Below are 13,967 nucleotides of genomic sequence, written 5' to 3' on the forward strand. Positions count from 1 at the left end.
AGCGCTATCGTCTCTGGCGTGTTCCACACTGATGAGACAAAACATTTTGATCACCGCTCACCGCTAGGTCGAATGCCTCCTGGTGGTGTTGCATGGACATGACGCAGCACGAAAGAATGTAAGCGGATGAGTGACGAATGGGCAGCGGTTATAGCGAAGATATGGGCCAAAAATGTGGAAATCCAACGATTTAAGCGGTTTTTACAAAGGGCACGTTGTTGTAGCGCTGCGACTGGAAACGAGAAACTCTGAAACGGCGAAATTGGTCGCCTGCTGGCCTGCTACTGTCGTGAGCACCTGTGAAATGTAGTTGAAAGATGAGTAGGCCGTATGGTGTTGGACGATCACTTATCACGAAACGAAGAGGTCGAAGGACCCCCTACCGTGTAATCCAGGATAGGCAGCGATCTGTGGCTGATCTGAAGACAGAGTACAACATTGGCACAGGCACAAGTATTTCGGAGCACCCCGCTGAAAGGCCATTGTCCAAAATGGAGCTCCACATCACACAAGCATTACCTGTTCTTGTGCTGACCCAGCGACATTGTCGGTTGCGATTGTAGTGGGCACAGTGTCACAGAGTTTTCAACGTGGATCGATAGAAACATGTCGCCTGTCGAATGAATCGCATTTCTTGTTACACCAGTTTGATGGTAGGGTCCTTACAAGCCGTCATCCAGGCGAATGGTTGCACGAAACATGCATGGCGTCAGAGATGCAGGCTGGTGAGAACAGAATTATGCTGTGGGGTACGTTGAGTTGGGCTTCCATGAAATCTGTGGCGGTAATCGAATGTATGAAGACAGCAACGAACTACGTGAACATTATTGCGGGCCACCTGCATCGCCTCATGCTTGAGGTCTCCCCCTATGGCGATGACATCTTCCTGCAGGATACCTGCCCTTGTTGGAAGGTCAGAATCGTGTTACAGTGGTTTGAGGGACATTATACTGAACTCACTTTGATGTCTTGGACAGAAAATGTGCCTGATTTGTACCCACTGAAACACATATTGGGCGCTAGCTGCGTGCCCGTGCACCACCATCCCGTAATTTGTGAGAATTGCTTGATCTGTGCGTAGACATCTGGTACCAAGAAATCCTGTCAAGGACTAGTCGAATCAATGCCAAGCAGAATGACGCCTTTCCAACTTGTAACATACACTTCCATAACTGAATGGTACATTGTTGGAATCAGGAATGTATGGTAGTCGAACTCTTCTTCTTCGATGCTCAGAGAAATTGGCTACCATTGGTATGTTTTTATTTCCTGAACCTTATCCACAGAGACGCAGCAGAAATTTGGTTCAGTCGGGATTAAATGAACCAGCCGACAAGCCTTTTCTTCGGAAATGTTTTAAAACAGAAGAAAAGGCTATGTTTCGGGATGTCTGGACCCGCTTTTGAGACAAAAGCCCTCTTGAGTATTTCTTAAGTGTTCCTCCTGCGTCACATTTTTCAGTTATCATTGCTGAAGTCAATGATGGTTACTCGGAACAACGACCGTAATCGCGGTATTGTACAGTACCATTCAAAACAATTTATTTAAGAAGCCGATACTAGTAATATGTGTAAAACTTCATGTTCATTTATACTTCATAGTCAAATGGAACATATTATATAGCAATAGTGCTGATAAGACAGAATATTCAGCGTGAAAATAACTGGAAAATCTTTCATACTGTTTTTTTTGAGTCACGAAGTACAGCTACAAACAGTATGCATTCAAAAGGAAATAGGAACGTCTATAATTACTATCATCCCTCGCATCTATGTTCCGAGTAGATTGGGAAAATTCCATTTGTTTTTTTCTATTTGCTCGCAGGTTTATTTTCTACCCGCCTAAGTGAACTGGAGTTGCTACAACTGGTTATTACGACTTCAAAATATAATCATATTTCCGTATTTGAAGGGATACTTACGGCAACGGTTCTTTTTCTTCTCTCTTTTTAGTGTTAGTATTTTGGCTTGCACAGTCAATACAGTATGAATTTCCGGACATCCTTGATCTGATTTTTGTGGCTGTGAACTACTTCCTTACTCCAACGGAACAAAGGTACCTTCCCACGCGATTATCATGATTGCCCATACCCTGCGAATCTTGGTAGGTCCGTCCTGTGCGTTGTCATATTTTGCTTGTATGTGTTGTGTTTGCCAGATACAAACGGAGAAACTTTGCCTAAATCAGTGCTGCCGGAGTGGCCGTGCGGTTCTAGGCGCTACAGTCTAGAGCCGAGCGACCGCTACGGTTGCAGGTTCGAATCCTGCCTCGGGCATGGATGTGTGTGATGTCCTTAGGTTGGTTAGGTTTAATTAGTTCTAAGTTCTAGGGGACTGATGACCTCAGAAGTTAAGTCGCACAGTGCCCAGAGCCATTTGCGCCGAACTGGCAAAAACAATATCTAGTTCCCTGATGCACTAGACCTATATACATTACTACGGTACGTGGACTCTAGCCGAGCCTGACTGGGCCTCATCGTATTATCCTACACAAACAGACTGTACACATGCAAAAGGACAGCTTCCAACAGACAAATTCGAGAAAATTGTATGGTACTTTCCGTTTGATCTCTAGAATGGAATGAATGTTGTACCTGCCTTTCAAAACATAAAAGCTCTGAAAAGTTAACATCTGAAATAAACTAATAAGTTCGGCGGAGCAAAATAAATGAATTGTACCAGTTCAGGTAGTTAAAGACAATGCAACTGCTCGGGAGTGGAGTGGTCGCTATTGTGAAGTCGTACGTAGCTAAGCACCGGATTATTATTATGCAAAGGCATATAAATGAAGCGACACGAGAGCCCGGATACATCGGCCGCATCGCCTTGTAAATTGCATCGTAGAGACACAGCGGACAGTGCACACTAGTGTTGTGAAAGTCACCATTAGCTAAGTATTGTTCCATTGTGTGGTCTATCGATTAGATCGGGTCGCCGGGAAAGTCAGACCGCCTTATGGGGACATTGTGTTCTGCAAGCAAGTGGCGCCTGGCCTTGCTTCACGTTTCACGTCCGTGAAGAACGCGCTCTAATAAAAAGGCGACGTGCAGAAGATGGTCCAGTGTGTTTCACGACACCAATCGCAAAATACACACTCTGTGGGCACTGCAATGGGAAAATATTGTTCCGAGTTGACATTTCCTGGCATATTGAAATTGATTGGCGGACCGGGACTCGAGCCCGGGACATTTGCCTTCCACGGTCAACTGCTCTACCCGGTCCCGGCTTCGAGTCCCGGTCCGATACACAGTTATAATCTGCCAGGAAGTTTCATATCAGCGCGCACTCCACTACAGAGTGAAAATTCGTTATGAAAATCTTTCGAGTTGTCATTCAGTCTTCGTTACGTGGTCAAATACAATACGAATCGAATAGGTTCGTATAAACAGCTTCCCGAGCAACATAACTGAAGACAAAAATGTCGCAGACATGAACTTGTCATTACACGCCTTAAGGGCGTCAATGAAAGTGCACCAAATTAAAATAACCCTCTTATTAAGTTACCATATCGTACACAAATGGAACTGAGACCTAGGCTATTAAATTAATAAAAACTATCTTACCTGGATTGAGAAACAGCCTCGGGCGCCTGTGGAAACGTCAAACGAAAAGAAATCTTATCTTGTGATCAATGATATTGAGAAAGTCGATAAGCGGTTCCCCCGGTCAAAATCCTATAAACTTCGATATATCTATTTCAGAAGCTGTTCAAGAACACTTTCCAAGCGTTTTGGCGCAAGGAACCGGTAGTTTCACAAGGCTCGTTGCGAAGAAATTACATTTTTATTACTTTCGTATCTATATTGCGCTGAAAATGTCTGCGCAACAGTGCACCAGTCGACGGTCTGCGCTGTGGGTCTTGTTGGGAAGAAAATTCGCCCATTCACTCACGGTACTTGCTGCCGGGCGAATGCCGGGATGTCGGCAGTTCCACCATGCGTTTGAGACATTCCCACCCTTTGGTGGTTTGAGGATAAAGAACAAATAAATTTCTAACCTCGCACCGCCTGCGCCAAGATTTAAGTAATATAAAAAGAAAGAAACGTAACATGTTTACCTGTGCCTCCTGTGTTATTATTTTATTGTAATAGAATTCGTTTGACTTTAACTTCAGAACAAAAAACTCAGATTTTCAAGTAAGTTTAGATCTGCATAGTAATACACCTACGAATAATTGTTCACTGTTCGTTTTTATGTTGTATAAATTGAGCTTCTTCCGCAGAAACGGAAACTGCATCACAACGAATTTGTTTCGCTACCTTATTTTTTTGTTGTACTTTTTGGTGTTTGTATTTTTCAGTCTTGAGAAGATATTTTCACAGGAACAAAGGTAATTTTGGTAACAAACCGAATAAATCATAATTACATGATCGCCCTGTAAGCACCCATCGCAGACCACGGCTACATTTACAAAAAATAGAACAATCTCTGAAATGTTGGCGGTGGAGATGAGGTACGCCCAGTATTGCACGTGTAGTGCATCTTTTAGCGACAAGTTATTAATGCTCGTATTTTCCCTTCAGAATGGTGTATAATTTACTTTCAACTCCAACGTCATCTTCCCAGTTTCACAGTTAGATGAAATATAGTTTTTAAGAGTGGTAACACTGACAGGAATGTTCGCAATACGTTACAAGGCGGCGACGGTGCCATGCTGAGAGCGAAATGTATGTAAAATTGGTCAAATATGTTACAAATTTTTTTGCAACCAGGTAGTTTGCAGCATATTGGAAGTACTGCCTCCAGTTTTCAGTTTTTAGTTAGTGCTACAAATGATGTAAAAGCCATCTAGTTTCAACCAGTTCCACTCTCTTTTCTATACGACTCTGTCCTCGTTTGCGACGTTTTATTACTTCCTGCCACCAGAAAAGAAATCTGTGAGTATAGAAGGCTGTGAGCCAACTGACGATGCGAATAATTATGATTTATTAAATAAATGCAGAGATGATGGAAAAGAAAACCCGAACGAAAGCTTTAATAACCTCATTTACAAGAGACGTTCAAAGAGAACATTTTGCTCATCTACTATTGTTAAAATTTGCTCATATGATGCTCGGCTGGTGTTCAACGATGGTAACACTGAAAGAATACGGATTCTTATGAGACTAGGACTGATGCAAGTTGCTTCACTGAAAACTTACTTTAGAAGATTGATGATGCGTGTATTCCAAGTTCGAAGTGCCGCGAAGGATTCTGACGAAAGGATCAGACTAGAAGAAAATAGCAACATGATGACCAAAAAGATCGTATGGATGGTTATGGCCAACATTAAAGTACTTATGTCTCATAAAAATTCTAATAAAATATTTTTTCTCCATTTCCCGAAAATTTTATTTTAAGTATATGAGGAGCGTTTTGCTGAACCACTTCAGATAAAAAGATGAAATTTGCTACACACTTTATGCTTACCATAACACAGCTTTCTGTTGTACAAAATTTTTCAGTGTTTTTTAACGTCAGATTTACTTAAAGTTTTGTGAAAGAAAAATTGCTACGTATCATATACATAAATTTAAAAATTGTTGCGGGAGTTCTAAGTCTGATATTAACAAAACTGGTACACGGATTTGTTTATCTAAGTACTATGAGTAACCTGCCTCATTTTTAAAGTGATAAGTAAAGTAACATTTGAGAAAATGTTCCTCATATGATAATATGTGTTCTAAAAGTATCGAGCAACGTCCTGACGAAATTATTAAACCAAAAAAATTGAAATAATAATCCAGATTATAGCTGATGTCATAATGGCAACATGTGCAAAATGTGGTTCACTTGTCTCTCAAACAGTAAATGCTATATTACCTTATACGTACTCGAGTATTTTTCTCATACTTCCCCACTTCAATCAGGTATATGAGATTCTTGACAGTATCACATGTCGTTGAACGTGCTGCTCGCCGGTTGGGGTGGCCGAGCGGTTCTAGGCGCTACAGTCTGGAACCGAGCAACCGCTACGGTCGCAAGTTCGAATCTAGCCTCGGGCATGGATGTGTGTGATGTCCTTAGGTTAGTTAGGTTTAAGTAGTTCTAAGTTCTAGGTGACTGATGACCTTAGAAGTTAAGTCCCATAGTGCTCAGAGCCATTTGAACCATTTTTTCGTGCTGCTCGGGATATCCAAGAGGATCAACGAATGGTGCAGGCACTGGAATTGACCCTGAACCTAAATAAATGTAACTTATTGCTCATGAACGGACGAAGGGTGACTGTCAATAACGTTATTTGTGATAAATCACAAGAATGAGTAACACCCGTTAATAATAATACCAGTAATAATAATAACAATAATAATAAAAATTTCGTGTGGCTCAATGGCCTGGTGCAAGTCTTTCAGTTAACTAATGGTAACCGTCCAGGGCGACGTTACGTGGAAAGGCTGCATAAAGCGAATAGCAAGAAAAGCGGATTTCAAGTTAATATTCACCGAACGACTCTTAAGGAAATCTAATTCATCCACGAAAGAAATAGCTTACAAATCCTTTCTTCGACTGATTCTTGAGTACTGCTCATGTGGTGGGAACCCTTTTTAGGTGGGGTCAATAGATGAGGCATTAAACCCAACAAAGCGCAGCGCGTTTCGTCACGGGATTACATTGGAAGCGCGAGAGCGTTACGGAGATGCTCAACAATAGCAGGCGTAGCGTGTGCATTTCGCGGAAGGTTACGGTTGAAGTAATTCTGACAACGCTCGTTCCAAGAAGAATCAGGCAGCATTTTGCTTCCTCCTGCATACGTCTCGCGAAATAATCACGATGAAAAAAATCAAAGAATTTAGATAACATACCAATAGAGATAGGTGCGACCAGTCGCTTATGAAATTCATTCATTTCCGTTAACTAGTTTTGGAGCCTTTCAGGTTCATCTTCATATGTGATATGCAGAAGTTCACTCGTTTCTACCGTAGTTCTGGGTTCTGCAAAGAGATCAGTGCTCATACAGACGTTTAAAGTCGGTCTTTCTTCTCGCGCAACATTCGCTAATGGAACAGCGAAGGGAAGAAACGATAGTGCCAAAATTAAGCTTCCACACACATCGTAAGGTGGCTTTCGGAGTATAGGTCTAGAGGTACATTCATAGTTGGTGTTTACGTTCATTAACGCTATATCAAACTGACACACCTGTTTTCAGAGTTCAAACTCAATGCTGAAGGACGGCTTCCGTATTTTCTTTACTCGGTATCATGTGTCTTCTTGAGTTACTTAAAATTCGACGCACCGTTCTCTGAGAGTCTGAGTTACTGTAAGCATTTTTAATATTTTTTTAGATGTTTTTGGGAACTGTTAGCGTTGTTGCACTTTTCAGTTCGAAGACTGGTTATGCAGTTTGTCTATCCTGTGCAATCCTATTCATTAGAGCACAGCTCCTGCAACCTACACCCATTTGAACCTCCGTACTGTATTCACGCTTACGTATCTCTCTATGTGTTTTACTCCCCTTACTTACCTCCATTACCAACCTGACTACAAATCGCATCGATGCCTTTTTTTCATTCAAGTTGTGACTTAGCTTTTTTTCTCTACTTTGAATCAGTATCTCCTCAGTTATTTGATCTAGTCATAAAATTTCAGCAATCTTTCATAACACAACGTTTCAAAAACTTCTGTTCTCTTCTGAAATGTATATAATCACTGCTTCACCTACGTACAAGGCTACACTTCGGACATCTACCTTCAGAAAAAAATTCCTAACACTTAAATTTACGTTCGAAGTAAACAACTTTCTCTTTCTCAGGATTTTTTTTTCTTTTTTTTTTTTTGCTATTGCCTATATCCATTTATATCGTCTCTATTTCGATCAACGCCGTTATTTTGCTACCGAAATAACACAACTAATCTACCACTCTTACAGTTTTACTTCATAAACAAATTCTATTAACGTGTCCTGCCTTATAAGGGAATATTAAAAACTTTCCGCTTAAATAAAAGGATATAAGATTGGAGTTTAACGTCCCGTCGACAAAGAGGTCATTAGAAACGGAACATAAGGAAGGGAATTTGCCGTGACGTTTTCAAAGGAATCATCCCGGTATTAAGGGTAACGACGAAAAACCTTAATCTGGATTGGCGGATGTGGATTTGAACCGTCGTCCTGCGGATTGCTAGTCGACTGTGATAACCTCATAGCCGCCTCGCTCGGTTTTCCGTTTGGGGGCATTGTTGCAGCATATAAGAAAAGTCGTGCGGCTCCGATGCGTGTATACAGGGTGGTCCATTGATAGTGAACGGGCCAAATATCTCACGAAATAAGCATCAAACGAAAAAATTACAAAGAACGGAACCGGTCTAGCTTGAAGGGGGAAACCAGATGGCGCTATGGTTGGCCCGCTAGATGGCGCTGCCATAGGTCAAACGGATATCAACTGCGTTTTTTTAAATAAGCACCCCCATTTTTTATTACATATTCGTGAAGTACGTATAGAAATATGAATGTTTTAGTTGGACCACATTCTCGCTTTGTGATAGATGGCGCTGTAATAGTCATAAACGTATAAGTACGTGGTATCACGCAACATTCCGCCAGTGCGGACGGTATTCGCTTCGTGATAAATTACCCGTGTTAAAATGGACCATTACCAATTGCGGAAAAGGTCGATATCGTGTTCATGTATGGCTATTGTGATCAAAATGCCCAACGGGCGTGTGCCACGTATGCTGCTCGGTATCCTGGGCGACATCATTCAAGTGTCCGGACCGTTCGCTGGATAGTTACGTTATTTAAGGAAACAGGAAGTGTTCAGCCACATGTGAAACGTCAACCACGACCTGCAAACAAACAAATGATGATGCCCAAGTAGATGCTTTAGCTGCTGTCGCATCTAATCCGTTGCAGACAAATTGCGCGAGAATCGGGAATCTCAAAAACGTCGGTGTTGAGAATGCTACATCAACGTCGATTGCACCCGTACCATATTTCTACGCACCAGAAATTGCATGGCGACGACTTTGAACGTCGTGTACAGTTCTGCCACTGGGCACAATAGAAATTACGGGACGACGGCAGATTTTGTTGCACGCGTTCTATTTAGCGACGAAACGTCATTCACTAACAGCGGTAACGTAAACCGGCATAACATGCGCTATTGGGCAACGGAAAATCCACGATGGCTGCGACAAGTGGAACATCAGCGACCTAGGCGGGTTAATGATGGTGCGGCATTATGGGAGAAAGGATAATTGGCACCCACTATATCGATGGCAATTTAAATGGTGCAATGAATGCTGATTTCCTACGTAATGTTCTACCGATGTTACTTCAACATGTTTCACTGGATGACAGAATGGCGATGTACTTCCAACATGATGGATGTCCGGCACATAGCTCGCGTGCGGTTGAGGCGGTATTGAATAGCATATTTCATGAAACGTGGTTTGGTCGTCGAAGCACCGTACCATGGCCCGCACGTTCACCGGATCTGACGTCCCTGGATTTCTTTCTGTCGGGAAAGTTGAAGGATATTTGCTATCGTGATCCACCGACAACGCCTGACAACATGCGTCAGCGCATTGTCAATGCATGTGCGAACATTACGGAAGGCGAACTACTCGCTGTTGAGAGGAATGTCGTTACACGTATTTCCAAATGCACTGAGGTTGACGGACATCATTTTGAGCATTTATTGCATTAATGTGGTATTTACAGGTAATCACGCTGTGACAGCATGCGTTCTCAGAAATAATAAGTTCACGAAGGTACATGTATCACATTGGAACAACCGAAATAAAATGTTAAAACGTACCTACGTTCTGTATTTTAATTTAAAAAACATACTTGTTACCAACTGTTCGTCTAAAATTGTGAGCCATATGTTCGTGACTATTACAGCGCCATAGAAAATGTGGGTTCCTATTTTAAAAAAAACGCAGTTCATATTCGTTTGACCTATGGCAGCGCCATCTAGCGGGCCAACCATAGCTCCATCTGGTTTCCCCCTTCAAGCTAGACAAGTTTCGTTCTTGGTAGTTTTTTCGTTTGACGCTTATTTCGTAAGATATTTGGGCCGGTCACTATCAATGGACCACCCTGTATAAGCACCTACATGTAGGCTATGAATTGGTGTATCATTCCTGTCTTTCCGAGGTGTGTAAGATAAATGCGGAAACATGAACGCTATTATCGAATGCGTCCGAACAGGACCAACGTGGTGTTATTTTTTTTCTTGGCTGCCGAATGACAAACATCAGTAGACATCCATTGAAAAATGAAAAAAGCGTAAGGGGCCAGCATGTCTGTAGAAAAACACCGTCGCGGAATGGCGCTACTAGTTCATTATGATGCACGCCCCCATTTCCCAAATCTGGTGACGCAGAAAATTCACCAAGTCAAGTGGGAGACACTCGAGCACTCTCCCCATGCAATTATCACGCATTCGGTCCTTTGAAAAGGGTCGACGAGTGAGTGCAGCAGGTAGTTATGGACTTTTTCACGCACCAGGTCACGGTGTTTTACCAAACGGTTATTTTCAACGTGGTGTGTCAGTGAGATGATTGCCTCAATGCTCACGGCGATTTCGCACGATTCACATGCCGATTCTGGACTGTACCGCCTTAGAACGGAAAATTTTTGATCATCTCTTATAATTCGACTCCATTCCATTACCCTTATTTTACTTTTGTTGATGTTCGTCATTCAATCTCTTCTGAAGACACTCTTTCAAATCATAGCCTCCCCTGAGAAAATTACAGTCTCGTCGGCAAGCCTAATTTTTACTTCTTCAGTCTGAACTCGTCTTCCAAATTCCTCCTTAGTTGCTTAAGCTTCGCAGCTTCCCCAATGTAGACTGGATGATAACGGTAATAGGCCAGAAACGTTATCTGACTCCCGTCTGAATCACTGCCTTTCTTTGCATGTAATCCGACCATTGTAACATCAGTCTGGTTTCTGCATAAGTCATAAATAACCGTTCACTATCTGTGTTTCATGCCTGTAACCCTCAAATTATAAAAAAAAAACTGTCAAAAGTTTTCGCTAAGTCTACGAATGCTATTAACATACCATTGCTGTCATTACTTACTATACTTTTTCCGGAATTTCTGTCCAGTTTTACAGTTTTTCGTTACACTGCCTTCGATTATACTAACACTTTGGTGTTCTTAATTTCGCATTATTATTTTTGTCAGGCTTTTCTTTACGGACACTACCAACAGCTGCTGAAGAAAGAAAAAAAAGCATCAAATTCCTTGCATTTCCCACAAACAAATAAAACCTTCCTTAGCAGCTAACAGCGTTTTCAAATTCTAAATGGACTAATATTCCCACCGAAAACTATGTACTGATTACCGATCATATCAGCGGTCTTTACACAATGCACGCGTATAGTCCTGTCGTGTTTCTCCGCATGCACACTGGACGCAAATACCCTAATCACTGGAACTACGGCGCGAAACTCTAAGGGGACTGTCTGGTTTGTGTAGTCACTCATTCGAACTAAAAATTTCAGAGAGTTCGGGGTTACTATTTGTTAAGTAATTTTTTTATTCTTTATTACGTAATTTTTGTTCTCTTATGTAAATATCACGGAATTATGTTCTGGATGCATGCGCGTGTTATCGCTGCCTACTGCATGTTCACAGGTGGTTACAACTTTCGAACGCGAATAACGTGTCTACCCATTTCCTTAGTTCCACCGCTAGATGGCTGCCGCGAAACATTGTACATCTAAATCATTTGTAGGCAGTTTTACTACGTACCCTGCAAAAAAATCATTACAATCTATAAAATATTTCAGTAGCATATGAATGGAAGAAAACAAACTGTATCTTTTCGACTTTTTTAAAACACGAATTCGATAATGTCCATTTCCGTAATTTTTTAGTACTTCTCCGTAATTCCGCAATGAAGGTGACAAATCCGCAATAATCACGGATAATCCGTAATATCTGGTAGCTATTTTTTTTCGTTCTTCCGTAAATAATTCGTCTCAGTATTTTGTAACTATGACTTACTAAACCGGTAGTTCTGTAATATCCAAAGCTGTTAGCACTTGCCTTCTTTGGAAGTGGAAGTATTAGATCTTTCTCATAGTCTAGCCAACGGTCTCGCCGTAGTGTTAACGCCGGTTCCCGTTAGATCACCAAAATTAAGCCGGCCGAAGTGGCCGTGCGGTTATAGGCGCTGCAGTCTGGAACCGCGAGACCGCTACGGTCGCAGGTTCGAATCCTGCCTCGGGCATGGATGTGTGTGATGTCCTTAGGTTAGTTAGGTTTACGTAGTTCTAAGTTCTAGGGGACTAATGACCTCAGAAGTTGTGTCCCATAGTGCTCAGAACCATTTGAACCAAAATTAAAAGCTGTCGGGATTGTCTAGCACTTCGATGGGTGACGTCCGAGTCTGCCGTGCCCTGTTGGGAAGTGGGGTGCGTTCGACCCTTACGAAGCCAATTGAGGAGCCACTTGATTGAGAAGTAGCAGTTCCGCCACGAAAACTGACAACACCCGGGAGAGCCTCGTGCTAACCGCACGCCCCTCCATAAACCGTCTTCGATGACGTCATTCGGCTGAGGATGGTCGGTCGGTAGCGTTGGGTCATCCGAGGCCTGTTCGGACGGAGTTTCTAGTTCTTGAAGTCTGACGATCCCCTGACTCATATCTCTTGCTCACGTGGAGGAATAGTTTCATCATAACTGCCTCGCTCAACGATTTCAGTAATTTTGGAGGATTGTAGAGTACTCCAGAGGCCTTGTTTCGTCTCAGGTCTTCCAGTGCTCTGCCAAATTCTGGTCCTGTCTCGATGCCAGTGATGGCTGTTTGTTAGTTAGGAGGAGACCAGTTCAGGGCCTGCAACCAACCGCTCTGCGTGCTAGATATTCTGGACTCACACCTGGTTATCCCATGTATCTAGACTACAAATTTGTACGTCAGTCTGGTGAACAGCATCCCAGGGGGTGTTTTCCAACAGGATACCGCTCGCCCACATACCGCTGTTGTAACCCAACATGCTCTACAGAGTATCAACACGTTGCCTTGCCTGCTCGATCGATCAGTAGATCTGTCTCCAGTCGAGCACATGTGGGACGTCATCGGACGACACCTCTAGCGTCATCCACAAACAGCAGTAAACGTCCTCGTATTGACCGACCAAGTGCAACGGGCATAGAACTCCATCCCACAAACTGACGTCCGGCACTTGCACAACACAGTGCATGCACGTTGTATGCCTTCACTCAACATTCTGGCGGTTACACCGGTTATTAATGCACCAGCATTTCGCTTGTGCAATGGCACACCTCGCGCTTACATTAACCTGTGATCCCGCAATGTTAATCACTTAAATACACTACTGGCCATTAAAATTTCTACACCACGAAGATGACGTGCTACAGACGCGAAATATAACCGACAGGAAGAAGATGCTGTGATATGCAAATGATTAGCTTTTCAGAGCATTCACACAAGGCTGGGCCGGTGGCGACACCTACGACGTACTGACATGAGGAAAGTTTCGAACCGATTTCTTATACACAAACAGCAGTTGACCGGCGTTGCCTGGTGAAACGTTGTTGTGATGCCTCGTGTAAGGAGGAGAAATGCGTACCATCACGTTTCCGACTTTGATGAAGGTCGAATTGTAGCCTACCACGATTGCGGTTTATCGTATCGCGACATTGCTGCCCGCGTTGGTCGAGATCCAATGACTGTTAGCAGAATATGGAATCGGTGTGTTCAGGAGGGTAATACGGAACGCCGTGCTGGATCCCAACGGCCTCGTATCACTAGGAGTCGAGATGACAGGCATCTTATCCGCAAGGCTGTAACGGATCGTGCAGCCACGTCTCGATCCCTGAGTCAACAGATGGGGACGTTTGCAAGACAACAACCATCAGCACGAACAGTTTGACGACGTTCGCAGCAGCATGGACTATCAGCTCGGAGACCATGGCTGTCGTTACCCTTGACGCTGCATCACAGACAGGAGTGCCTGCGATGGTGTACTCGACGACGAACCTGGGTGCACGAATGGCAAAACGCCATTTT

This window comes from Schistocerca serialis, chromosome 2 (genome assembly GCF_023864345.2).
Source record: "Schistocerca serialis cubense isolate TAMUIC-IGC-003099 chromosome 2, iqSchSeri2.2, whole genome shotgun sequence".
In the NCBI taxonomy this organism is placed as follows: domain Eukaryota; kingdom Metazoa; phylum Arthropoda; class Insecta; order Orthoptera; family Acrididae; genus Schistocerca; species Schistocerca serialis.